The sequence below is a fragment of the Pholcus phalangioides genome, unplaced genomic scaffold (assembly GCF_987345545.1).
Source record: "Pholcus phalangioides strain wild (caught in Gottingen) unplaced genomic scaffold, Ppha-v1.0 ptg000001l_1, whole genome shotgun sequence".
Classification (NCBI taxonomy): domain Eukaryota; kingdom Metazoa; phylum Arthropoda; class Arachnida; order Araneae; family Pholcidae; genus Pholcus; species Pholcus phalangioides.
The window spans coordinates 16,752,451-16,777,191 of record NW_028301594.1 but is presented as its reverse complement, the minus strand read 5'-3'; the positions used below and the strand labels follow the sequence as shown (position 1 = coordinate 16,777,191).

Genomic DNA, 24,741 nt, shown 5'->3' with positions numbered 1-24,741 from the left:
AAACCTTTCGATGCAGCAGCTTAAAAAAAAAAAACATTTCTGTCAACAACAATGACGATTCATTGAAGACATTTCAACTGTCAGAAATTATGCAACATACCTTATGATTGGTCGACGCATCCACGCGAACGTCCACGTACGAGAGAGAGAGAGAGATTTAGGACAAACACTTGTTATTACGAAACGCGTATCAGATGGATATGCCGTTTTCATTTCAAACCGTGATGCCGCGTTTCACATAAATTCCGGATGTTCCCGTTGAAATTGGGGTAAATATATAAACTACTGTATTTCATAAACTACCTATTTACATATTTCCATTTCATAACTATTCCACAGACTTATTATAATACAAAATATGAATTAGAGATTTATAGTAATTAATTACCTTCTATAAAATGCAAACGAAATTTCTGTCCGACACGAACGAGGCGTTTAGAATCGGTCCCGAAACAACCGGATTGACACGACACATAGTTATGATCATGCCCCCCTCCCCTACATCCTGAAGCAGGGCTCCTAGGATGGGATCTTTGGTAGACCCTCCCCAGTCCGGACTTTTTACGGGGCCACTCTATAGTGATTTTATAGCTTGAAAAAATAAAAATTAACGAGAGTTGTCCAAGCCCCGTCAGCCCCACCCTTGTGGGTTAAGACTTATCCCAACATGGGAGAGTTTAGTAGGCATCCCTTTTTTATGACAAACCAAATTTTCTTTATGCTGCACATTCATTGTACAAAGTGTCTCATAAACTTGTAAATAATAAAAAAAAAATTCGTAAAAGTTAAATGAATTGAAAAATTTGAATGTGGGTTTGCAAAAAGGTTATTTTCTCAAGTAGGAGGTGTTTTGTTTTTTTGCATTGAAAATTTTAATTTAGATTTCCGTCGATAGAGGGAGCTACACGAAACCATATCACATAATTTCGAACTCTTGAACCTTCCTTCAATCTCTTCTCCGTCCGAAACGTTCGTAAAGCTTCAGCCAGTGATTCGCGGATGGGATGAAACAACTTGACCAATACTGCATTAACATACCCCGTTCGCTATACACTCACACCATAGGCCAGGGGTTGTCAAACTGCGCGAAGCCAAAAGGTCTTCGAAACGATTCTCCGTAAGATTGCTTTGGGGAGCAGTGGATAAGCGTTGATTAGGGAAAGGGGACGCCGCGGGTGAAAAAAGCTTGAGAACCTCTGCCCTAGTCGATTCGCCCTTCCCACCTCGTTCGAGGAGTCTTGTATCCCGCTTTTGCTAACCGACCTGGTCCTTCGCTCTCTAGGTCACTCACTGACCTCGTTCCTCAAACTATAGGTCATTCTTTTAGTCATTCACATTTTTGCACACTGTTTTGATCACTCAATGCTTGCTCACACTCTAGGTTCCTCACTGACCAAGGGACTTAATGCTGACCAAGCAATTAGGTCCCTTGATTTCTATGTCACTCCTCCGCTCAAAAAATCTCCAGGTCATTCACTCAGGGCTGTCTTAAAAATGTCATAGCCTCCGGGCCAAGTTCTTTTTTGTGGCCCTACCTGGCAAATTTACAGGTTTACTCCCGAAAACTTTTCAACCAAATCTAATATTTGCGAGGCCTCTCTTCTCCTGAGGCCCATGCATTAAAACGGCACTGAACTGACTGGCCTGGTCCCTGGCTCTTTAGGTCGTTTTTTTGGTCACTCATACAGTGGGTGATTACAATTAAAGTTCCTGTATTCTGGGTAATTTTCGTCAAAAACTACTTATCCGAATACAGCCAAAGTTTTAGGATATCTTAATGGGAGAGAGATTTATGAAATTTTAAAAAATGTTCAATTTTCAAATACCAGGTGAAAAAGTGGCCCTTTTTTTATTGAATTTTCTTTCTTCCCATGGACAGTATATACCAAGTTTCAATGGAATACGTCTACCAGAACGAGTGCTATATAGTAGGTTTGAATAGTTTCGGTATACTGACGCTTTTAAGTTTTTCCCAGCATGGCTCAGGTCTTTGACCACCTGCTTATACGTATCTCTTGAGGCCCCCGGACAAAAGGGGCCTCATAAAAATGAAATCCGGTTGAAATTTTCTATAATTAACCTGAAGAGGTAGGGCCTCAGAAAAACCACTTCGCCTGGGGGCCCATGATGGGCTTAAGACGGCCCTGGCGATGCGAGTCTGTGACTATGGCTACTCAACCACCAGAGCGGCACGGGGCGACCAGCAACTTTCAAACCAACCTAAGAGCAGCCCATCACTGTGGTGACGGGGGGAGGGGGGGGGGGCAATTCATATACACTAGATTAGCTGGTTCCGCCTTCGGCGGGGTATTCCCCCACCCTCCCGTCACCTGGTGGTCAAAAAGTGGTTTTTTTATTTCATAAATTTAGCTCCCATGGTCTTATTCATTAAGATATTCTAAAAAGTTGACTGAATTCTGATCAGCAGTTTTTGAAGAAAAACTACTCAAAGTACGGGAACTTTAATTATAATCACCCTGTACTTGCAAACATTTTAAGCCACTCGTTTGGTCATCATGGGCGGCGATACGGGGGAGTTCCCACCCCAGCGTCAACGATGGAGTCGACTGAACGAACATATATGCATATATTTTATGAATAGCCGCTGTGGTGGTCGAGTGGTCATAGTGACGGACTCGCATCGCGAGGTCTCCGAAACCGACCATGACCCCCGCAGAGCGGGTCACACCATCACACACAGTGGTGATCAGCTGAAGTTGGTTTTCTGTGGTTCCCAACTTCAAGGCGCGAATGCGAACTGATCTCCCCTTTAAAAAGTCTCGCCACAGCGAGCAACAGCCCTACAAGCAGTACAAACGTAATTCAAACATAATACATCACTCACTTCACTTCTAAAATATAGATGGCAGCACTGAAAAATCAAAAACACAACACTACATACGCACTCAAACTGTTAGGTACACACACGGTTACACTTCCGGCACAACTCACCAGGTAGTATTGTAGTGGCGACATGTATTGCCCATAGATGGCGATAGATCTGAGTTGTGCTCGGTTTGAAAGAAAAGCATATATATATGAATTGGCATCATCAACACACATCATTATGCCCCCCTCGTCTTTCATGTCTATCTCCGCCTATGTTGGTCCCTCACTAACTCCCGCAAGGGACAGGGCCGTCTTAAGAGCATCATGGGCCTCCGGACCAATTGGTTTTTCGGAGACCCTACCTGGTAAATTCTAACAAATTTTAATCAGATCTAATTTCTATGAGGGGCCCATGCGTTAAGACGGCACTGGCAAGGGACAGAGCGGGGGCTATGTTTGGTGTTAAGATCACTCACTAACCAAGTCCCTCGTCTGACGTGAGCAGAGATTGATTTGTGGTTTTACCATCTGTGGGCTATAAAAATTCTGTCGTCCTTTTGACAACCATAAGTAGATCCAGAGGGGCAAAGGGAGCAGTCATACCTCCCTCCCCCCCCCCCCCCCAGTGAAAAATAATTATTGACATAGGTGTGAGGTGGATATTTGCCGCCCCCGGGTTCTGTTCGAGGACTCTGTAACTGCTTATGGTCAAGGAGCCCTTGGTTACTCCCCCGATGTAATCTATATATTACCCCACATGTGTTGTCCTCCAGTAAGGTCTTCTCAACCATATTTTTCATTCAGATTTCTTTTAAATTAAACCATCAACCATTAAAAAACAACCTTCGATCAATTCAGTAGCAGTTGCTAAACTCGCCACCGATCGCCGGGACAAACCCACAATCATAGTCCCACATCCTGGAACAAGGCTCCCAAACCAGACTTTTTATGCCCCCCTCCCTTTCTAGTAAATTTATAGCGTGAAAAAACAAAAAAATGATGAGAATCGTCCCGAATTCTCATCGGGGGTTCGATTCTCATCACCCCCCCCCCACAAGAGGGGAGGGGGGGGGCTGACACTGCTCTAGCCCTGGGGCCCCGGGACGATTCTCGTCATTTTTTTTTTGTTTTGTTTTCCACGCTATAAATTTACCATGAGGGGGCTGTGAAAAGTCTGGGCGACCCCGTTGAATGTCCTAGCCTAGGGCCCTGCTCCAGGATCTGGTCGTAGGGCCGTGCTGGACCCCCCCCCCCTATCTGCGCCACCCTTGCGAGGGGCCATGCCTACAATTAACTGTCTATCACAATGATTGATTATTACTCTTTTTCTTTCTTTTTTTTTGTCAACAATAGCCATCAACCATTGCCGGCAGATCTCCAAGAGCCTTCACAAAACTTATTCAAAGACGTAAATACGATATTAAAACGTGTACGAAACATTCAAAAAACGCTGCCTTACCTTAGAAAATCATCCTTCCATCAACCACGAAGTCATAACCCCCCCTTCTTCCATTTAGCACGTGCAAACATTAAATATAAATAAATAAGAGAGGAAAAAGAGAGAGATGGAGAGAAGCCGCACAAATGACAATCTAACAATGAGAGTAAAGGGAGAGATGACTGAGAAAATACGACAAAAAAAAAAAAACGGTTTGGCGATGGATAGATCCTGATGTTGCCACTAAAGACCTTACTTTGGCGATGACGGATTCCGATATCGCCAATCGAGCTCTCACTTTGGCGATTTTGAGTTAAGCCACTGTGGGTTTTTTTATTTCGTTATTGAAAGTGAGATTTTTCCTTGTTATTTTCTTTTAAATGATTCTTTCACTTTTCTTTTTCTTGGATGGCGCCGGAGAAGCAATTTTGTGATGTTTTGCTGCATTGCGGCTGGTGACCTCTGCCGGTTACTTTTTTTTTTTTTTTAGTTTCGGAGAGAATGTACCAAGGGAATTCCGGAATATGGGCAAGGGGTGGACCGATATACGTACTACACACACACACACAAAGGGTTATTGCTTTGTTGTTGGTTTTTTTTTTCGGTTTTTATTTTTGATTTGCCATTTAGACACATCCATCGTTTCTTGTTGTTTTCGTTTCTCTGTAATTGAAAGTTTTTTTTTTTTAAGGGTCTTAACAGCAGTAATTTAAGGCGCGGGAAAAAGGATTGATGTTAGTAGATATTCGTGGATAAATCGGAGTCCCTTTTAGGGGCCACTAAAGTATTACGTAAGCAGATTTTTAGCCATTTTTGACCCCCCTCCCTCCCTTGTCAGAAAAAGTCAGCAAAACACTGACCCCCCTCCCCGCCTTGTCAGTGAAATTTCGTCAACAGCTTAGAATATTTAATATCTTCAAAAAGGGGGGTTGATGACGTAAGCACCCTTCAACACCCCCCCCCCTCTCCCCCTTGTTATCAAAAGTCAGCAAATCCGAACCCCCCCCTCCGATGCTGACGTAATACTTGAATGATCCCTTAGTCAGACAAAAAATGAAACACAATCAATCACACACCACTCTTCAATGTACAGTGTGTCCCCATAAAGTCGTAAATTGCTTAAATAGTAAAAAGTACAAGTGAGACTGGATACCCAAGCGAAGGTGAGTTTCGGAAAGAAAATTCATGATCTTCTGTGGGGAATCGATCCATCAACCTCTCACAGTGCGGGTAAGTTATGTTTAAAGTATGTTTTAAGTAAGTGTTCTACCATAAAGCTCCACGGGACAGGCGTTTTCTTCCCCTTGGAGCATATGTTTACGTGGGACTGCGCGCAATGAGCTGTTTCCAGTCTCACAAGGGGAAAGGGTCCCTAGGTGACGATGTCTTCCAAAAAGTTTTAAAAACAAATTACTACTTATTCTACTCATTTAACTACTTGTCGTTATGACATTTGCCCCCAGATGACGACATACAGATAAGGGGCCGTTCAAGTATTACGTAAGCAAATTTTTAGCCATTTTTGGCCTCCTCCGCCCCCCCCCCCGACTACACTTTAACGGGCCCCTTTGTGATGAATTTATAGCGTTTGCAATTTTGCCGCTGTGGTGGTCGAGTGGTTATAGTGACGGACTCGCGATGCGAGGATCCGGGTTCGAACCCCACAGTGGCGGTCGGCTGAAGTTGGTTTTCTGTGGTTCCCAACTTCAAGGCGCAAATGCGAGCCGATCTCCCCGTTAAAAAGTCTCGCCACAGAGAGCAACAGTCCTACAACGATAAATCATTCAATCATAACACTTCACTCATAGTTAGGAAAACTGATGGCAGATGGCAGCACTACACATCGCAAGCATTACACAGAAACAAAAAACTTTACGTCAGGTCGCACTACACGCACAATCCAGCATGTACCGATTCATTGGGGGTTCCGGGGGGGGGGGATCTATGAGGTTCTTAAGTCAGCCACCTCGTTGGGCAATTTGCCTGTTGTGGCGTTGTATTTGTATTTGTAATAAGCAAAAAAGTGGTGAAAATCGTCCCGGGCCCCAGGGCTGGAGCTTTGTCAGCCCACCCCTTGTGGGGGCCATGACTACTGCATCCGTTTACTGCCTCACTCAGTCATTCCTCGCTCTGGCCCCCCTCCTTCCCCCCCCCTTCCCCGTCAGCAAAATTTCGTCATCAGCTCTGCCGCTCTGAATGCTATTTTATGATACGGAATAGTGAATCTTCCATGTTGGTTTGGACAACGATGATCAGTTAAATGAATGAACGAAACCGGTCTGTCTCTAGGGCTAGCTCACTCTTGCTCACTCACTCACTAGGGACTCAGTCAATCCCTAGGTAGCTCATTCCTATTACTCATTCACTGGGTCGCTCCCTCTGTCACTCACTCACTAGCTCGCTCATTATATAATTCATAGGTTGCTCATTACATCATCACTCACTAGGTCACTAACTTACTAGTTCAATTACTCACGATGTCGCTCACTGTCACTCGATCACTCTCTCAGTAGACCGGTCACTCACTTGATCTCTAGATCACTCATTTACTCCCTAGGTACTCACTAGTTCACTCACTTTGTCATTCACTTCCTGGGTCACTCATTCTATCATCAACTCACCAGGTAGCTCATTCTATCATCAACTCACTAGGGCATTCATTCTATCATTAGCTCATTAGATTGTTCACTCTTTTATACACTCAACCACCTGGTCGCTCACTGTTACTAGCCCTGACTATAGGTAACTTATTCTGTCACATCCATTCAATCACCAGGTCATTCGCTTACTGGGTAGGTCACTCACTCTGTCACATAATCAATAACCATGTCACACACTTACTCACTAGATCACTCAGTCTACCGCTGGCTTGCTCACCCATGACTCACTAGATCGCCCACTAACGCACTTGGTCGCCCACCCACTCACTCACTCACTCACTCACTAGGTCGCTTACTCTATCTCTAGGTCGCCCACTCACTCATTAGGTCGCCTACTCACTCATTCACTAGGTCGCTTACTCTATCTCTAGGTCACCCACACACTCACTAGGTCGCTTACTCTATCTCTAGGTCGCCCACTCACTCACTCACCCACTAGGTCGCTTACTCTATCTCTAGGTCGCAGACTCTGCCACTTGCTCACTCACTAACACTAACCACTCTGTCGCTCATTCACTAACTACTGCATCCGTTTACTGCCTTACTCACTCAGTCATTCCCCGCTCTGACTCACTGACTCGTGTCGAACTGTAGTCGGTGAATTTTTCCAGCTGTGAATTTTCCGTTGATGAATTGTTGTTGGTCGGTGAATTTTCCTAGACATGAATTGCATGGCGGGGTGAATATTGTTGTCGGTGAATTTTCCGTAAACCGGTTAAATGGCCGCGAGTTGTCGCCCGATCGTGGTCGCGACACGTTCCTATTTCCCAGCAATTAAATGCGAATGTGTCTTTTCTCTCTGTAATAACCGTCTTTATTTTTCCCATTGAATGTCCTCGACGATTTGCGACACTTCGTGGCACGAACTTGAAGTAAAAGGAAAAACACACTTTTATATTTACATTGACAACCAGTTTTGGTTTGATTAATCTGTAACGGACGGTGCACCAACGGGACCCCACTAATAAATCAGTGGTTTGTTAACCCTTTCTTCTCGCCCATGAACCCCCTTCGGACTATATTTCTTCCAGGGGCCCCTTCATCATTATCCTTGAATGAGACAGTTTATGCTAAATGAATTAGTTTATTTTTTCACTACATTTATATAGTGACAAAAAAGTTGGTGTCCGGACCCCTGGCCAATGCGGAACTGGGGGGAGGGGGGAGAGAAACTGCCCCGGGTAGCAAACTTCAGCCGGTGCGCGGTGCCCTCGTCTCGGTTCCGGGCAGGGTCATCTAAACCAGTGGTTCTCAACCGCGGGCCATATGACCCCCTAGTGGTACTGGGATACTTCAGGAGGGCCACGGAAGAAAGTGGAGAAAGGGACCATGGCAGGTGGTTTTGAGGGCTGCAGAGAGCTGACAAGAAAAATTAAGGTGTGAAGAAATAAAGCTTTTATATTAGTGACTGTACACTCACAGAATCCAACAAAACCACCCTTAAAAACCAGGGCCGTCTTAGGGTATAGACCCACCCGGGCTTCACCGCCTACATTTTGCAGCAGGTTACCTAGGACGGTGTTTCTCGCATGTCCCCGCCTACATTTTTCACAGACCTCTCTTCTATATTAAATTTACAGTGTGAAAAACAAAAAAATGATGAAAACCATATCAGGCCCCGGGCTGCAGCTCTGTCAGTCCCACTCTTGTGAGGGGTCATGCCCGGAGGTCTCATGTCCATAAGTGACCCCACCTTATGATATTTTGTATAGTACAATAAATTTTGAAAATAAGTAGGAAATATGTAGGCTGTTTATTTCCGGCTAAGTATGGGGACTGCCATAGCATCACTTTGCCTGGGGCGCCTATGATGTTGAGACGGCCTTGAATAGACCTCGGACTAGCGGGGAGCTCAGTAAATTCTAGGCCAGTGGTCTGGAGGCCAATCTTATTTGCAAAAATTTTCGTTCAGTATAAATTCACTGAAAAAAAATCAATTCAATACGTATAAAGGATCTTGCTTCTAGATGAGGGTCGAAAACTCTGGGTAAAACAGGGGAGCCACGAGAAAAAAAATATGGTTCAAAGGGGGGGGGGGCCACGGGCAAAAAAAGGTTAAGAAACACTCATCTAAACATCATGCACATCACCCCCTTCCCCCGCACCTGGTACAGTGATTGTTCTTGGAGGCGCCGTGATTGGCTGCAAGTAGCAGCTTAAATTTTGATTTTTTGCATACACGGACGGTTACATTCGTTCGAACGTTAAGCCTGTTTTTCTTTTTTGAAGTTTTGTAAAAGATCTTTTATCAGACTTTTATAGTGTAAATGCCGGTTTAAGTGAAATACCGTGGGGGAAAAAATTGACTGCTTTTATCCCGGCCTTACACGAATGATTCGATTCAATGTTTTACTGCTAAAAAAATTCACAAACATTTTAAGGGGGGGGGGGTTGCCCTAGGACTCAGAAATTGTCTAGACGGCCCTGTATATTATTTGATTTTTTTAGACCCGTTCAAAATTTACTGTGTTGCGATAAATTTGTCTTTTTCTAGGAAAGACATAATACGTTCGACATGCTTCTGTGTCATGCAAATAGTAAAGATTTGTTTGCGTTAGGGCTTTCGCGTTTTAACGAGTCCCGCTGTTCTCTGGAACTAAGCAAATAGAAGCAGTTATAATACGATGAGTCCTTGCACGAACAACACACATTATCAACACCTTTCCAGAGAATTGTGACGCAAAGCGTCGCCAGATGTTGAAATGTTAATAAAAGCTGTACCGTGTTCAAGGGCACAGAGGAAAGCAGTGAATGAACAGATGCTTGGCAAATTTTTATGTATTTTAATGGGTTTTTTTTGTTTTTGTTTTTTTACCTTTAATTGACTTTTCATTCATCACACTGAACAACAAATTTTGACGAAGTTTCTGCGTCCGGAACCAAAATAATCATTTCTTATGCAATACGTGTGCTGAAACACAAATTTTAACTTTAAGGAAAAGATGGATTGGCAGCAGTTTTTTCTTTGAAACTGCACATTTAATACAAAAAATTCTAATACACACTGTAATACATGTATATGTTATGGCGAAAAAGCTCGAAGTGTTACTACCAATTCATGAATTAGCTGAAGTCCGATTTTGCACAAATGATTCGGCAGCTTTGGCCGGTCAATTCGAGAAGTGGCTCCTCACTTCTCCCTGGCCAGTGTTCGATATGATGATGCAAGAATGTTCGGTAGGCCCTAAATCTATTTTTTTTTCACTTTTTTTATGAAATTGTCCAATTCGCGAACTGGCTGATTTCGGGCTTTGGCAGTAACATCTACAACGAAACGCAGCATAAGTATGTTGAAAACAAAGTAAATGTACAGAAAAAAGCACAATACAAACATATATAAACTTCACCAATACACAGGGTCTCCCGTAAGTCCTAATTCGGCCTTTATCTCATCAACTGCTCGTCGTAGAGGAGTGGTTCCGATTTAAAAAAAATGCTCAAAATGTGTTCAGCAACACCCTGTATCACTTTTCGTAGTGAAAATACAGTGTGTCACAAAATAAAAAATCTAAATTCTTAAACGTTACCCCCCCCCCCCATTCCCCGCCGTTCTCTTACTTCCACTTAGAATGTTGTTGTCTTGTCTCTTCTGAGCCCAACAAAAGAAAACCCATGTTTGTAAATGCAATATTCTTTGAGATATTTTTAATTCAAAAATCGAAGAAAAGTTTTGAAAGAACTTAAGAGGAAAGAAACGTTGTCTGTTAGTTTGTGCTTTTTCTTTCTTCTACTACCCCCTTCTTCGAGCACGCGCGGTAGCCCAGGTCGATAAGATACTCGCCTAAAGTACCTAAGGATGTTTAGAGGTGTCGCGAGTTCGTCCTTGTCAGAAAACTTTCCTGACCCCAGGGGTAACAGAAACAGCGACATGACCGCAGAAAACATTGCTACCGCAGGGAGCCCCCATCAAGGGGTTAGCGTACCAATCACTCGATGTGTATAAAAATAACAAGCCTTTTGTTCGGAATCGGCAATAAATTGTACTTCCCGGTCTAATTAGCACTCATGTGCAGAAAATGACCGTATTGCAACAAAAATGATCAAACTTCCCCCCCCCCTTCTTGGTCCTTTTTCTGAATTTCCTCTTCCCCTTTTCTGTGGGAATTTATCTTCACTTTACTCTTTTTTCATGCCATGTAGAAGGGCGACATGACATCATATGACAGTATTTCACGCTCCGCTACCAATACGGCACGTTATCTCAACTGTCCGTATAGTGCAGTTTTTCTCAATTTTTTGTTTCTCCAGCGGCTCCTTCGCTTTAGTTAACATGTATCCGCGGCTCCCCAGAATAGTTCAACAAAGAGTCACTTTATAGACCGAACAGGCACAAATCAATATCGTCAGCTTCCTGCGACGCCCTTGACAAAGGCTGGTGACGCCCACTTTGAGAGACACTATACCAGTGTCTCTAGTGTGAATATAGTGTGTGAATATAGTATACAGTGTCTCTATAGTGTGAATAGTCATTTCATATGAATGTTGCTCAAATAAATCGCGATAAATTTATACGTGTCTTAATGCAGCTGAGACTCATACGTGTCGCCGATCTTGTGAATCTCCATTAATATTATCACCGCAATGCTGTATCTAAAGATCAAACGTGTGGCTTGCATTTCTCATCGGGTTGAAGTCATCGTTCAATTTAACGTCTTGCGGTCCTGTCGTTAAAGACCCGATACAGCTCTTGCTTCATACGTGTATATGCCAACCTATCAGCGAATAATGAAAGTTGTAACAAACAACCTTGGAGCAATAAAAAAAAACAACACAAACGTCCCTTTAAGCAAATTTCAGGACGTGATGAAGGACGTATTTCTTTTCGGTACGACCTTGAGTGAGGTCATGACCTCTCACGTATGGTCACAATATGTATGTATAAATATCCACCTATTTTTTTTTTACTACCCGCAGTAGTAATTGAAAACTATTACCTGCCTTGTTGTATGTGTAATTCTTTTCTCTTTCGTTTTCTTCTTCTTCTCTTGAATTTATGCATCAGCGCCTTGAAGAACAAGAAAGATTAAGAAAGTAATTATTCACCAGGATCTGATGATGTCACATCCTCAGCGAAGGAAAAAAAAAAATTGGGAATGTCTGTCTGAGTTGTCTGAATGTTTGTTGGTTTTGGATGAGTTGGCGATGCGAGAAGGTAATTTGGAGTCGAAAAGGTTGTTGATATGTAATAGTAGCTTGTAGTATTCTTTTTACAATTCACTGAAAGGAGACGCTCATTCGTTGAACCCGAATCGAGTATATTGTTGTACCCATGCGCAATAGGAAAAACCACCAAATTATTGAAGATTCATTCAAGGCCGCAATTGGGGGGGAGGGGGGGGGCAAGGCAGGTCTGGTTTCCATGGGGTGCTGGACTAGAGGGGGGCGCCGAAAACCAGACTCTTTAACCGTTCCTTTTACATTTTACGGGAGCGCCAAAATGCATACTTGCCCAACCCCAGCAGGTGTTGCTATAGGTCTGCTATAGCCACTGAGCAATAAGCTTTCCTTATAGCTCAGTGGCTATAGCTGGTGTTGGCTTGCCCCGGCTGGCAAAATATCTAATTGTGGTCCTGGATTCATTCAACATCGTCGTATTTAAGCAAGGCAGTAAAGCTCTCTGCCACACAAATACTCAAGGCCGCAACTAAGGGGGAGCAGGCGGGTCTCGTACCCCGTGGACCACAGGGAGCGCAATTCTCATTCTCAAACCATACCTTCAACATTACTAGGGGCGCCAAAATGCGCACTTGCCCCGGGTGACCAAGCGTATAGTTGCGTCCCTGCAAATACTATTTGAAGTTCTGAAGTCACTCTTTTTCTTGAAGGGATAGAACAGAAATGGGGAAGGGGATAAACAGGACCACTATTGTCGACTGAGGATGAAACGAAACTATTCCGACTACAGCAGTGTTTCCCAAAGTGTGTGCCGCGGCTCTTAAGGCATTATCATTAAAAAAAAAAGACAGATATATAGACATATACATATGTGTGAACACTTTTCTACTCCCCCAGATAAGTTTACATAGGAGCAATGCATAAACCTGGGATTCCTACATAACGAAATTCCGTTTCAACGAAGTGATTTCTCCGGTCTCGTTACAACCGGGAGTTCGTTACATCGGGATTCGACTGTGTCGTACTAGTAGTGACATCTGTTGTAGACAGAAGCAATCAACTTTTTCCAAATGTCTTGAATTATAAGTGGATATACCACATTTTGGAAACTCCAAAATGAGGACTCCCGCGTGTGCTGCCTGGGTAACGACTCGTTTGTCTTTGTTCACAACAGATGGCGTCACTATACTAAATACCTAATACAGTGAAACCTGTACGAGACGGAACATCAAGGGACTGAAATAATATTCCGTTTTATAATGGTGCAAATCAAAGCATTAATCATTGGCCTCGGAAAAACCACTTGGCCCGAGGTCCATGATGCTCTTAAGACGGCCCTGCCAAGGGTTACCGGATTCCGAAAACTTAGAAACAAAGGCACATTTTGGTGCACACTCTTGTCACTTACACTTTAACTCTGTCACTTACATATTTTCACCGTAGATGACGTCTCTGTACCAACAATGAACACACACACACACACAAATTTTTGTTTTCCAAACAAAACAGAAATGCATTATATGTGCTTGTTATTTTTTTGTGAGGGAGAATGGAAGCTGCTTTGCTTTTTAATTTTTAATAGATGGTAAGTATAGCCCTCTGGGTTTTCCTTCAAACAGTGTAAATATACGTGGGAGAAAGAAAAACCAAATAGACCCACATACATTGATGAACAGATTTTTATTTCACAGTGTAACTTTCTTTCACTTGAAAGAAAAAATTCTGTAAACCCTGAAAATGAGACTAAAAAGAAGAAATTTCAAAAACGTGTGAGAACGCTTAAAGTAACTTCGAAAATGAGGTCATGGTAACCCTACTCATAAGCAGGATTATGTTTGCTGATACGTGCTCTGCCATCTACTTTCCAAAATGTGAATTCGTCGAGAAAATTTGTCCCGTATTTTATTTTTTGAAATTCGGTGAACATAAACCTCGAGGGGGGGGGGGGGGAAGGGAAGAAACTTATTCTAAAATTGAATATATATAAAAACTTTTACACAAACTAAAGGGAATTATCGATGAAAACTGAGCTGAAATTGATTGGTAAGCCTGCAGTGCGATCACTTTGTAATCTGTTTTTCTTGTTGATCATGAGTCCTGCACCCACGTGATCATTAGAGAGAGAGAAAAGCTGAAACAAATAACAACTCAAATACAAAGACACAAAAAACGCATTGTTCTTTCTTTACAGCCAATAACAACATTATCGATTAACGCATTCTTTTAAAATGAAGCTTGGAATTTATTACTGCTGTATGTGAGGGGGGAATGAATGACTCCCATTGAATGCGAGATTAGGATCGAAATGGGTATTAATCACCTCAACCAAGACGTTCCTTTTAAACGCATTCACTTCAAATCAACCACTCTTCTCAAATGGTAAGAGATTGATTATAATAAAACCTCTTTGAAAGACCACCTATTCTTAGTATTTGACCTTTGACAGATCAATTTTAATGTTAATTTCCACTCCCCCCCCCCCCTCCCTCCCTAAACGGCCACATCTATCCGGCTTTCTCCTCTTAAAGGCTACTTTTTTGATGAAAGGAGTTTCATTTTGTGTCGACTTCGGTAGACACAGACAGGATTAGAGTAAATCCATTCGACACAGTTATCACTAGATTGTACATATTGCTAGAAGCGGTTGCTCTATCGCAGGGGTGCGCCTCCTGCCCGTGAAAGATTTCGGTAGAAAAGCATCAATTAACGCAACACGATGAATATTCCCTTCGTAAAAATTCGGAAAATTGGGATCCATACGGGGCATCGTCGATTAAAGCCGAAAATTGTCAAGTGCAAATAAAGTTGCCAATTACACCCAAAAAAAATTCAAAGGCAAGTGAAGTTTTGCCTATTGCAGCCAAAAGAAAAATTGGCAAAATAATAATGTGATCCTCACGTATTCCCAAGGGATCAGCAGGATCCGTCCATGGAACTTTTTAGTGTTAGTAGACATCCATGCCCGAACCGGGAGTCAAAAACAAACCTGCACGGTCAGGCCCCTTTAGGGGGTGTTGGCCGGAGGAGTACGCAGAAGGTGCTCTCAGGAAACTCGTGCCTCCTTCCAAAACAACGAGAAATTTGAGGGAGAGGGGAAATTGATATTTCGGTGGAAAAAAATGGAAATGTATCGAAAGGAAATACCCCTCTTATATGCTATATAAACCAATTTCTGTTAATTTAAATGAAAGGTGGCAACTCAAAATCTGTCGGGAAAACATTTTTGTGCCCCCCCCCCAGCCTTTTGTGCTTCCCCCCACAAAGGTCGATCCTGCGTACGCCCCTGCCCAGGGCATCCCTCAAAGAAATGTTCTCGGGACCTCTGCCCAGCTGGCAACACACCTTACTGATACTCTTATTTGCTCCAAAAATCATAGCACCAAATCTCATTATCACGAGGCCCTCAGAGCCATGTGTTAAGGTGTGCCAACGGCCCCTATAGAACAGGGTGATGTTGCAGGGGTAAAATATAGGATCCAATGAGATCACTCAAGGGCGATGAGGAAAGAAAATTCTGAGCCGGGGCCAGTAAAAAAAAAGTTTGGGAACTTTGGTATTCTTGAAGTCTGAGGGGGGCCTAAAAATTTATGTACGCCCTTGTTGTTCACCTTGGCGCAGGACCTGGCATGGCCACGGCGGAGGGCTCACCTGAGTCAACAAGCCAACGGGGAAACCGTGGTTCAGGACCTGGCGCTTAGCCGCAGAGAACAACAAAGGGCTCAAACTCAATAGAGCTACAAAGATATCATAACAGCTCATCAAAATAAATTGTATAATAGAAATATTTAAATCTGTATATACTTTTTTTTTAATAATGTGTTCTTATATTCATGTATTTTATATGCATAATAAAGCACCCGACACCACCCATCCGGGGCAATAGCTAAAATTGATAATGGTTGATAGAGCCTGGGAGGTGCACGGTATGAAATGAAAAAATGGAATGTTGTTCACCTATCTAATTGTAGACCTGGATACAAGGCAAATCAAATGAATTCCGAAACCACATGGACTTATTGGATAGTTAACAGATAATCGAAACACAAAAGCGAAATCTTTTTTGCACGTCCTTCTCCAAACAAAACTGCCCTTAGGGGAGTGCGACAGATGCGGTCACACTGGGCCTCGCACTATATAACGGTAATAATAATTTCTTTTCTAAGTTCTTAACTTTCATTCATTCTGGAAGTCTGGATTTTCAACTAGAAAGAAACAATTCCGAAATCATTGCTTTCGAAAATTGTGAATTTTCATCCATTCTGGAATTCAGAAATTTCATGGGTGTGTGTGTGTGGAATTATCTCTGTCAATTATTCTCCTTATTTGGAATGTATGAATTTTTTGATGCCGACTGCTCTCTCCTACAGAATACATAAAATCGGGGCCAGAGGAACCGAAATTATTAAGATGCCTTCAGCCCTGCAATTATTTCCGCACCGGGCCCCGCGTCCGTCTGCCCCATCTCATTCCTCGGGAAAATCCAGGGATCACTCTGTTTCACGGTGGCAAGGCTTTTCGGATATCACTTGAACGTTTAACGAACTAATGGGGCGTGTATTTTTACTACCAGAGGGGCATTGGACAGCAGTGGTCGATCAAACAGCCATTGCCAAATAGTAAAAAAAAAAAACCTTTAAAAAATTCACAAGTTGCATAGGAATCAATCCACCGCCGCTATTTTTTCCGAGTGCTATTCACAGAGAGATGTCACCTTCACAATCACTCGATGAACGCTATTTTCTTTTTCCTTCCGAGACTCGCGATTAGCGGAGCATTGGAGTGTGTAGAATATCCACTCGAATATATGTACTGGAAATACACGAGGCCAGATCAGCCATCAGTGTTATTACCTACCAGAGGTATGTATAAAAAGGCTTTCATTCTAATATTTAATGGTAATCGCACGCATTGTGTCACAGACATGAACCGGATAAAAAATAAAAACTGACGCTAAACGCGTACGTAGATGGAAATGTCCCCTCTTTTATCATTCGTAAACATTCAAGTTCATAGTAGGGAAACATTTATGCACCGACGCAAGTAAATTATCCCTGCAATAGGTTAAGCTGCTGAGTTGGGCCGTGTCAGGTGCGCAAATAACGCATAGAAAATATTCGCTTCAAAATTACATTTTCATGAGGGAAAAATTTGAATAGTCGTCATAAATTTCGTGAATATTTTTTTTTAGAATGGGCGAAAACAACGTGGGTGTGGAGAGTCGTTTTTCACCCGTGATGACGTCAGACTCGTCAATTGAGAATTATTTCAAGGTGAGGAGAAGTAAAAGAAAAGTCATACTACTTCTACTGAACCCATACATGCACCTCGTCCACATTCCCCTGCGGAACTTATAACGAATTGGTACGTGTTGGAATGTGCGTGTACGTTTAGTGAACCTGGCGTGAAGTGTGTTTGTGCGTAATGCTTGTTATGAGTAGTGGCGCCATCTGCCATCAATTTTTCTAACTATGAGGGGAAGTGATAGTGATTGAATAATTGTGTTGTTGTTGTAGACCTGTTGCTCTCTGTGGCGAAGAAAAGGCATACTGTAAGTTCTGTCGGGAAAAAATCCATCCATAAATCATCAACGAGAACCAGTCCATAGAGGAGTGTTTCTCAAAGTGTAAGTCGGTGCTCCAAAGAACGCCATCAACCTTTGTCAGGGGCGTCGCGGCGAGCTGGAAATATTGATGTGGCGCTCCTATTTATGCTTCGAAGTGGTTGTATTATGAATGTACAATATCTACTAAACTAGTCTGGGGGTATTGCTCTCACATAATGGAGAGGGCGGGCCCTAAACAGGCTTGGATCTTTGGTGGGTCTTTAAGCCAGACTGCTTGCTCACGGGCCCTTCTATAGTGAATTTATTGCATGAAAAAACAAAAAAAATTATGGTAATTATGCCGGGCACCAGGACTGGAGCCCCACCCTTATGGGGGCCAGAGAAGCCGCAGATAAACCATGAATTTGCAAGGGAGCCACAAGTGAATGAAGTTTGAGAACAGAGTAATGGTTCACAAACTTCTTGAAGCGTGACACCCTTTTGACAAGAGTTTTACGGGTGACCCCTCTGCTCCAACATAGGGTGATCACATGTCCTGTTCTCCGGGGTATTCTTGATTTTTATTTATTTATCGTTAATGAATGTGCTTTTTATCCCTTAAATTCGTAGCTTTGCATGTTGCGAAGGGTCCTATAGACGCTCTTTACTCCAGCCAGTTCAAAGATAAAAATTCAGAATCAACTTTGCACATAAGCTGAGGTCATTTTCTTTGCATTTTATAGTTTGTATTGCATTGGCTGGAGATGTCCCAATCAACGACAACAACGCTTTTTTTGTTGCGGAGCATGTGCGGCCATGATTCCGATAATCTGTTAAAATGTTTTGTTTGCATTTCTTTTCGCCTTGAGAAGTTAGCGTCCAGATTTTTTTCCTGACTATAGTTTGAGGCACACAGAGACAAAGAAGATAATTATATATTTGAATTGATTGGATGATTTGGCCACGATTGATCTGCCGTTTCATATTTTCCCCCATTCATTTTCCATTAGTCATGTATTTTTAATTTGGTTGCTATATTTTTTTTGGAACTATATGACATCCATATTTTTATGGGCATCTTTTAATCAGCCACCTCGTTGGGCATTTTGCCTGTTGTGGCGTTGTATTTGTATTTGACCGGGCCTTCCACTTACAAAAATAAATGAAACCGTTCCGCGGGCTTCCAAACTTTGAGAACCACTGCTCTAGGTCATTCATTTGGTCACCCACATACAAAGCCGCTTGAAAGATGCTTGAAAGACTCTTAATGCAGCTTTGCCCACATACTTGTACACACACTAGGTCACCTTTTTGATCACTCAGTGACCTGGTCCCTCACTCTCTAGCCGGAGGCGGATTTATGGTTTTACCGCCTGTGGGCCGTACAAATTTTACCACCCTTCTCCAATTCTACTAATTTCCCTGATCGCTCTTTCCTCCTTTCCGCCTTTTCAAACTTGCCGCCCTGGGCTATAGCCGCTAAACCCCACCCACCCATTCCCTGTAAATGCGACTCTGCTTATCAAAACCACAGAACATTCGGGATGACATAAATAATTATCATCTATACGCCAAGCTTCTCGTGACGGACGATTTAAATACGATTGAGATGCTACTAACATCGTTGGTTATTAGCGTGCACGTACGTCTGTAAAGACCCTCGCTCAGTCAAACCGAGTTCACGTGCAAAAACAACTCCGACTAGCATTTCTTAATAACTTTTCCTTTTTTTTTAATCTGCATATTTATCAAGTAGCAGAAAGAAGATGGCAGCAAAAACTTGACATCTTCTGATGAACCTGCCAGTGCAGTCCATACGAATGTTAGTATTCAAAGGGGGAGGAGGAGAAGAGAATAGACCAATAAAATATACATACTATATATGCATTCTCTCTCTCTGGCGTCAGCCTGTCTAATGAAGGGCAGGCATGTCGAGAAGCAGAAACGTTTTCCCTTCCGCCCCGGGGCGGGCTTCATAACCCTTTAATGGAGTAATAAATATCCCTGATCTGCTGGCAATGAACCCATTCAATGAACGTCTCATGATGATGATCACCATGAAATATCCCCTCCCCTTCTGTGATCTCAAGGGGTTTCAACACAAGGAAAATGTCTCTCCGCAACTCAACTTAGATTCGAATTTAGTGCAATCACATAAACGGCGTCATCATGCCGCCCCCATCCAGAGGTGGATTTAGGGTTTAGCCGAATGTGGGATACACAAATTTTGCCGTCCTTCTAGCTCCCATTCTAGTCTAGTTTTACTTTTACTAGACAAATCATTCCTTGAATTCACTGGGCCACTTCAGCGAGTACATGCGCTTCTGTCTCTCTTTTGTTCACTCACATGCTTACAAACTTACTAGGTCACTCACTGACCTGATCCCTTGCTCTCTGGGTTGCTCACCCCGGGTCAAATTTTTCGCTAGCTCCTATAGAGTAGTGGTTCTCAACCTTGGCAAGCCCACGGCCCAGTTTCATTCATTTTTGTGAGTGGAAGGCTCAGTCAAACACAAGACCAACGGCAAATGAATGAGAAAAAATTAAACGGCTGATCATTCGCGGCCCGGTACCGGGCCGCGGCCCGGCGGTTGAGAAACACTGCTCTAGAGACTGTCCCAAATAGGGCCGCAACTAGATGCTTGGTCATCCGGGGCAAGCGTGCATTTTGACGCCCCCTTGTAATGTTGAAGGAGAGGTTTCAGAATGAAATTTGCTCCCTCTCGGGTCCAGCGCCCGGGGCACGAGACCCGTCTGCTCCCCCCCCCCCCAAGTTGCAGCCCTGGTCCCAAATTAACGAAATTGTTTACAGAGCGGATATCTCTGAAACCGTTGACTTCAGATAAATTCGAAAAATTTTATAACAAAAAGTTTTTCAAATGACGTGCGGTGGTCAGGCCCGTAGCCAGAGATTTCGTTCGGAGGGGGACCAAAGTGATGGAAAAATAGATTTGGCCATCTTTTTCACTTTTTCGGTCATTTTCTCACATTTCGGGGGGACCAGACCTCCAACTTCCCCCCCCCCCCCCCGCTAAGGCCTTGCGTGCCGTTCTTCAAAATGTTTCGAATTTCCTAAGGGCTCGTATACAAAAAAAAACTGTTTATGTAGATACCGTTTGTTGAAAATCTCCAATTAGTGAAATGTAAATGAGGCTCTGGGAAATCATTTACAAAAATTTCATATTTTTAAACGCAATATTACCGGGAATATTTGACTTTGAAGATTTCAGCATTTATCGCCAATGATTGAGGGCATGGTTCACAAATTGTGAAACGGAAATTAAATTCAAAGTTGTGAAAATTCTGTAATTGTCAAAACATAATTGCCAAAAAAATACATTTTAATTTATTATAATAAAAAAAGTGAAATGGTTAAGTTCATTCTATTTGTGTACAGTCACTAGAAATGGCTTTTTTTTAACTAATGAAACTTTCCGACGCAATGGACAAATTGCTAAAACATAGTGATTTTATATATTTAATGTCTCGATAAATATTGCATTTGGAAATATGAAATTTTTGCAAATGGCTATTCAAAGGATGATCTACATTTCAATAAAAATAATTAAGAAATTAACTTTTTATACAGTTCCCACACTTGTGCTCAAAGTTGCAATTATTGAACTGAAACTTTGAGCACAAGTGTGGGAACTGTATATAAAAAGTTAATTTTTTAATTATTTTTATTTATACAATCAATCCCTCAAACAAATTTTGAGACACTGCACGAAATTCAAGAACTTTTTATAATTGAAAGTATGCTTCTAAAGTCAACCGTTCCAGAGATATCCGTTGTGCAAACAATTCGAGACAGCCTGTATAGTAAATTAATATTGTAAAAAATCAAAAAAAATGATGAGAATCATCCTGAACCCCCCCCCCCCCACCCCGTGGAAGGCACGTGGTTAAGGGGGTGGGTACAGAGAGCTATGAAGAATAACAATGTGAAGAGAGAGAGAGAAACAAATAAAGCCTTTTCAAGTCAAATATGGAAGGAAAAAGTGTGACTAAATTTCAGAATAAACAGAACTGACCGTAGGAACCAGAACCACATCAACAACCGGGCCCATCTCGCCATGGCTCGAGGGCTTGGTGGTCGGGGGAAGAGGTGAATATGCAAACAGCTAAGTACGAGGGTCCAACAAAACATGACTAACTTTGCCCGGGGGCCCATGACACTGAGGTCCCTACCCATGATCAAGGTCCCTACACACGCTCAATTATACCACGGCCAGGCATAGAGGGAAAGCTAACTCATCTCCAACCCAAAAGGTCCAGAGATCGACCTTGTTTATAAAATTTTTGTTTACTATGAAAGGTCTCATTAAGGTCCCAAAATATATGGTATTATACCATTTACTTTCATGCTGCTCACCCGTTCAATGCCCACAATACATTTTTATTCGAAGGATTATGGCAATCAGTTTATTTTTATTTCTTAGATGGGAGCAGGGTCCCTGTGCAATTGTTTTTCTTTCTTTTTTTATGTCAAAAACAGTTGGCATAAAAGCATAGTAAAAGGCATTATGATGAAGAAAATTTACACCGGCGTGCATCATAAAAATAAGAAAAATGTAATTTCAACCATATATTATCAATTTCACTCTTCACGACGGTTTAAAACCCAAGATCAATTTTACTAGGAAGAATTATAACAAATAGTTTTGTTTTTATTCGATAGGTGACATACGTATAAGCGTCCCAGATCAACGATGTTTCTCTCTCATATGATAAAATACAATAAGTTAGAAAGTTAAGAAAATTTTTCCCACTTTTTTTCCCCCCTCAAATTATTTCTCGCGCTTTTGCCTGCCCTGAAATTGTTCATTTAATCTCACCGAACCGCAAGTAGAAAAAAATTGAACTCTGCTGTATAGGCCTATAAGAAATCTAAGACAATTCGCGACAGCCACCTTCACCACAATTAAAGCCTGTTTCGAAAATAGCCGTGGTGAAAGGGGGAGCTCGGTGGAACAAACAGTTTACACTAATCATATTATTCGCAGCCATCTTGTTTCATCATCGAAATTCCCTCTTTGTTTCTGTTTCCAAGTACGAAACATTCACCAAGCGAAGGGCCGTCTTGACAGCTTAAGTCGACCAGGGGAGGGGGGATATTGGGGCCAGTGCCGTCTCCACGCACGAGGCACTTCAGGTGCATAGAAGGCCGTCTTAAGATCATCTCATGGGCTCTCAGGCAGTGATTTTTCTGAGCGCCCCCCCCCCTCCCCCATCTGTCTAAAAATGCTTGTCCACCAATTTACATGCTCACTTTCGAAAATTTTAACTAGATCTAATTTTTATGCGGCTCCCGGGCCGTGCACGAGTCGGGCCATGTGTTAAGATGGCACTGGTCCAAGGATAAAATAACTTTAAAACCAAAATTATATTTTGAGAGAAACGAACCTGAATGCGTGGAGTAAAGTGGTTCCCCCCGCAGTATAATGAAACTTTATCGTTTTTTTTTACAGCTTTAAAGTGGTTCTATCCCAAAAATGAATTCAATAACAGATCTCAGTTTTATGAGGGTCTCCACGCAGTGCCCGGGTGGGGCGTTAAGATGGTTCTGGGGCAAGTGTAATACAAATTTCCCAGCGAATTCTGCTTGATCATTTCTCTGACCAAAACTCCCAAAGGAAAAAATATAATTCAAAAACTCTTAACACCTCCCAAACTTTTCTCAAGTTTCAGTTTTTCCCATTTGATAAAATTTTTTCCGACTTTTAACGGATATTTGCAGACTTTTAACAAATATTTTACATTTTCCCTGACTATTTTTCATTTCTCTGACTTTCCAGGTCGCTGGGAACTCTATGATGCTACAACCAGCACTTCATTTGACAGAGTTATAAAATAACTGCAGATTGAAAGGCTGGAGAGAAGCGGTCTATTAACTATTAAGGGAATGGTATATTATTCTGCAACCAATTATTATTAAGTGAATGAGTTGAACATCATTAAATACATTTGTGGAACATTGCTGAGTAACTTCTAAAACCTTCAAAGATGGTTAAATTCAATTAATAGGTTTAACACCAGATCTGTGATTACTGCTTCTAAACCGCAAATTTAAATACAAATACAACGCCACAACAGGCAAAACGCCCAACGAGGTGGCTGAGCTCGTTTTGGGGGAATTTCTAATGAATTGGTACATGCTGGAAAGCGTTATATGTGGGGCAGCTTGAGAAAAAACCTGTACAGAACCTATTTCTGGCAACCCTGATTATGTTATTTTGATTTACAAAGCTTATTTTCATTCTTTCAACTCAGATTTGGCATCCCTCGCATATATATGCATGCATTGTTAACATACAACTGTATTTATGAATGTCTGATATGTGCATGTTATGCACTCAAGAAGCTGCCACACACAGTCAATGCTCTTATTTTTACAAACCTGTACGAACATGAAAAAGTAGTTTGTATAATTGAAAGTTCATAAATGAGAAAGACATTTGAAAAATAATGGTATATTGTTCTGGACAAAGAAAATTAGTTTGTAAAAATGTGCAGTTCATATAATAGAGTATAGGCTGTATCTTCCAAATCAGAAGGGGAAGTGCACAAATAAAATATTTTTGGGTGTGCGTGTTTGAATTAATCCACATATGATATAATTTTGTCACATAATACTGACCCCCTAATTGAAAATGCATATTATGTCCAATGAAATCAATCTCTACCTCATGCCCACCCCCCCAAATGGCTATGAGAGCAAGTGGTAAATGCTGCTGGAAGTCGCCAAAAATACATCAATTCGCCAACTAACAAAATCATAGAATCTGACCCTGTGAAGCCATTAACCACACATAAGGAGTTTAATAAAATAAATTTTTCTAACAGTAACACTAGTAAGGAAACATTTTATTTTCTGGACATTGTGCTAAGGTGAACTCGGAACGAAAAGTCATCTTGTCTCCGCCGGGACTCAAACCCAGGCCCTCTTGCAATGTCCAGAAAATAAAATGTTTCCTTGATACCTTGGGCTGAGAAAACGCCATCTATCTCATTAACACTAGTTATAATGAAGTATGAAAGTCTGGGTAATTAAGCAGAGATCGAGATGTAGTTAAGAAAGAAAATTCACATTACTCTGTGGGGAATCGAATTACCAATCTCTCACTGTCCGGGCGAGTGTTCTAACCATTGAACTA

General features: G+C 42.1%; 1 protein-coding gene and 1 long non-coding RNA gene across 3 annotated transcripts in view; one reads left to right on the top strand and one right to left on the bottom strand.

The window, feature by feature from the left end:
* The window catches only part of LOC149089979 (beta-1,4-glucuronyltransferase 1-like), a 31,171-nt gene extending 26,751 nt beyond the window's left edge, over window positions 1–4,420 (bottom strand). The window contains exon 1 of the mRNA XM_089231675.1: window positions 4,289–4,420. The gene's annotated coding sequence lies outside the window, so the exon portion shown is untranslated. The remainder of the gene's footprint in view (window positions 1–4,288) is intronic.
* Window positions 186–23,561, top strand: LOC149089978 (uncharacterized). 2 transcript variants are annotated; one of them, XR_016192544.1, is made up of 2 exons: window positions 186–269; window positions 23,383–23,561. It is a non-coding gene; the product is annotated as an uncharacterized LOC149089978 (long non-coding RNA). The 2 variants fall into 2 exon arrangements; XR_016192545.1 differs by lacking the exon at window positions 186–269 and adding an exon at window positions 12,004–12,079.
* Window positions 23,562–24,741: the final 1,180 nt, after the last annotated feature.